Source organism: Carassius gibelio, chromosome B10 (genome assembly GCF_023724105.1).
Source record: "Carassius gibelio isolate Cgi1373 ecotype wild population from Czech Republic chromosome B10, carGib1.2-hapl.c, whole genome shotgun sequence".
NCBI classification, from domain to species: domain Eukaryota; kingdom Metazoa; phylum Chordata; class Actinopteri; order Cypriniformes; family Cyprinidae; genus Carassius; species Carassius gibelio.
The window spans coordinates 14,619,857-14,623,777 of NC_068405.1; the positions used below are offsets into that span (position 1 = coordinate 14,619,857).

A 3,921-nucleotide genomic window follows, 5' to 3' on the forward strand; every position below is an offset into this window, starting at 1 on the left:
GCATAGCATAAGTAATAATCCTGCCCATTTTCTCTTTGATATGTTAATAGGACTCAGATTTACAGCCATTTGAATTGTACAGTTTTGGGCTCTTCCGGGGGGTGCTACTGGGCCCCTGGGGGTAGAAGGGCAGTAAAACCTACATATATGTATTCTCCTCATCATGGACAACAAACTGAGCTGAGTCACATTTATATCTGACAGTTTTCACAGTCCTCTGTTTTCTATTCTATTCATCATGACTATTAAACCTTTTGACAGGACATTGTGAGGCCATCTGATGAAACATTGAAAAATTAGGAAGAAATGATTTAATAATGAAAATAATAGATTATTTCTTTGATTTTTGAAGTAAATGGCAAGAAATATAATGGATGAACCTGCAACAACTTGCCTTTATCTATTCCCCACCTGTAAAGCAGTAATCAAGGACAATGTATACACATTGTGATACTTCACTATTACACAAGGACAAATTCATGCAGTGCTAAGAATATTAATTTATATATATATAACTATTTAGCAAAAATCAGTGTAAAAATGTCCTCCTCACCCCAGTATCTTGCTCCTCAGGTGCTGGACATCAGTAATGTGTGTGCTCTTGGTTTGAATACAGTACAAGATCCACGTTGATCATTCCTGCTACATTCTCAGTTATCCCTCAAGTGTTTGTAACAATAAAGCCCATGGCACCATCTTGTAATGCAGAATAATTAATCTCGTAACTCCCTTTATTTCACTAAAAAATGTGCTAAATGTTACTAAAATATAAAAAAATTACTTTCTGGTGTACTGATGTCCCAGATGTTATTAATCCGATCGAAAATGTTTATGTCTTAAATAAAAAATAATCCCAATGATTAATATGTTGTTTTTCCAAGTCTAAAATAAACACATATGAGCCTACCTAGTAAAATTATGTATTTACCAAGAATCTTCAGAACACAATATTCACCATTTTCATTTTATTGAAGCATAGACTATAAAGTTGATAAAGTAGCATCAAGACAAATAAGATTCAATGAAAATAATTATCATCAAAAATACATTAACCTCATATATAAATCAGTTCACACAGATGAGTGATGAAATGTCCTTAAAAGTCACACAGTCCCATTCAGTCAACTGTGATACAGATCATGTGATACATATAAGACATGTGATACTGTTCCACAAAATAATGATTCCCATCATCACATCTAAACTGGTTTCATCTCCCCATCGTGTTCTTCTTCTCTCGTGTCTGGAAACAGTTTGTGGTTGATATCCAGCACTGATGTGGTGTAGCTTATCTCAGTCAGAGGATTTCTCAGTCCTAAGATCCCAGACCTGGTCAAAGTGAAACAAGCAATCCAGATGAAGTTGTTTAATGGACAGAGAGCTCAGCTTATGTTCTGTGTGATTTTAGCAGTGTGAGCAACTATGACCCTTGTAGTACTGTACACTTACCATTCTTCAAGCTGTTTTGAGACCTTTTGAGAAGCTTTTTCTCTGAAGAGAATTTACCACATCCTCTTCTTTCACTCCTTTCAAGAGCATCACTTGGTCAAAACCCCTCATTTGGCTGATGAGATCATCTGTACAAATTAAAATACTGCAATAAATATGTCATTCTGCAAGAATTAAGAAAAAGTTACAGAGGCAAAGGTCTTGCTCATGAGACATTAGCATGTGTAGTTCTCAGAGACTCTAGAATTCATCTGTTGTTGCAGTAAATGTGTTTTCTTCCTCTAGAATCTTTCTCCAAAGTTCCTGACTTCTCTCACAAATGTGTTTTAGTCTGTGCAGTGTAAGACCTGGCTTCAAACCAATCAACTATCAATTCAAAATTTATAACATAACATTTACAAAACAATTAAATAATGTCAATTGGTGTTTATATCAGCTAAACCAATTTCATGATACTTGTCTACTCTTAAAACAGGTGGTGTGTTTTTAAAAACATAAAATGTCCAGTCACACTTTGCTAACATACTGTAATGGTAATAGTAAAAAAAGAAATCAAGGCTGACATGACCAGTTCTGTGAGAGATCATCATAAAATGTTGTATAACACAGCATTGCTTCAACACACACATACCAGAGGACTTCTGTTTGTTTGAGCACAAGATGGCCATCTTCATTTCTCATCCAGAGCAAATCATTTCCTTGGTCTTCCTTCTCTTCTGTGAAACAAGATAATCTCTACTTACTCTGTGTGCAATTAATATTGCTCATTAAACATAATTAAGTTAATTTAAAGTAAGATTCAGACCAGAGCATTTGATTAGTAAATGTTGATTAAAAAAAATATTCTAAACAAATGTACCTGGGAAGAGCTGATCATGGCAAGATTCCCTGAGACTCAGTAATAGCTCTTTTAGTTTTTAGGAAGGTTTGTGAGGGTTGGCTCTTGAGTGAGCTGTTGAGCTTGATATTTTAGACCTGAAAAAGAAGAACAGCATTAGGATTATCTGCAAAAAATCCTGTAAGACAGAAAGAAGAAAATATTATTAAGTACGTGCAACTTGTACATTACACCTCTGTAAAGATGCTGTATAATTAAATGTTAAATGCATCCATTATTGAATACAAGTAATTAATAGCAAGCTATAGTCATATGAATTCTTTTGATAGTGTCAGATGAGACCGTCCTGGGGCTTGTACAATATCATACAAGTGTTAAACTGGATTATTAAGACTGTGATGTGCGACTGTGTTTAGGGATCATTTTTAAGACTTTGACCCTGTCCAGATACCCACACTTGCAGTCTTGGCCACTTGAGAGTGTGTGTACGTGACAGTGTGTGAACGAGACTGTCCCCGGTCTTAATAATGCCCAAGCACAGCGTCCTTAACACACACTAAACCTCTCCAATAATGCTCCGGAGAGCTATACAAAGCTTAGTGTATCCCATCATGCATCATGTTTTGGAATAAATCGTCAGACTTTTTGCCGAGATCTCACAAGAGGTCATGGAAAGCTGTCCAATGTACAGTATGTGAAATATTGATAATTAGATATTAAAAATCTCTGTAAACACATAAGTGTCCCATAAGGCAGTGGCTCCCAATCCTGGTCCTGGAGAACCCAAACACTGCACATTTGAGATGTCTCCCTGATCAAACACACCTGATTCAACTCATCAGCTCATCAGTGAAGACTCCAAGGCAGATAAGAGAGACGCCAAAACCGTGCAGTGCTGGGGTTCTCCAGGATCAGGATTGGGAAACACAGTCATCAGGTCATGAAAAGTTCGACACACACTTGTGGTCATCATGCTCACTCGAACACTAGGCCAAATACAGGAAAGACTTCAAATAAGTAATCAAGTGGTCAAGTGCAAAGATGGCAAGTGTGGGTATTTGGACAGTGCAACAGTTTAAGAAACAACAAATGCTGTACAAATTATAACAGCAGGAATGTTTGATAAAAGGGACAAACTATCACATACTGCTGCAAATATCTGCCTCCGCAGCTTTCTGTCTTCTCCATTTCTGAAGGAATCCCTCTCCAGAAACACCACTGGGCTGACTGCCTTTACGTCTTTTCAGCTAAAAATAAAAATAAAAATAATAAAAAGGGGAGAGTAAATAAAATTGAATTATATACAGAATGTTAATAATGATCTGTTAGCAAAATATTTAGATATAATAAATATATATAAATATATATATAAATATAAACTGATATGAATGAACTGCAAAATGGAAAAATACATGTTTTATTATTTATTTTTAATTTGATTTTTTTGGGGGGGGGGGATTTACATTAAAAGGTATTAAAAGCATGGTACAGAACATATGATTACTGTGATATCTGTCATATAAAAGCACATAAAAACACTAACATTACAGTGATACAAACATAGCTGGTTTGGTGATTATTGTATTGTTGTATTGATTATTAATATACCATAGTAAAACTACAGTTACTAATGT

At 35.3% G+C, this 3,921-nt stretch overlaps 1 long non-coding RNA gene across 1 annotated transcript; it reads right to left on the bottom strand.

Annotated features, from left to right (window-relative positions):
- Window positions 1-928: 928 nt before the first annotated feature.
- Window positions 929-3,614, bottom strand: LOC127966317 (uncharacterized). The gene is made up of 5 exons (XR_008155584.1): window positions 3,435-3,614; window positions 2,309-2,424; window positions 2,081-2,165; window positions 1,450-1,577; window positions 929-1,329 (listed from the first exon to the last, which is right to left on the bottom strand). It is a non-coding gene; the product is annotated as an uncharacterized LOC127966317 (long non-coding RNA).
- Between the last annotated feature and the right edge of the window lie 307 nt (window positions 3,615-3,921).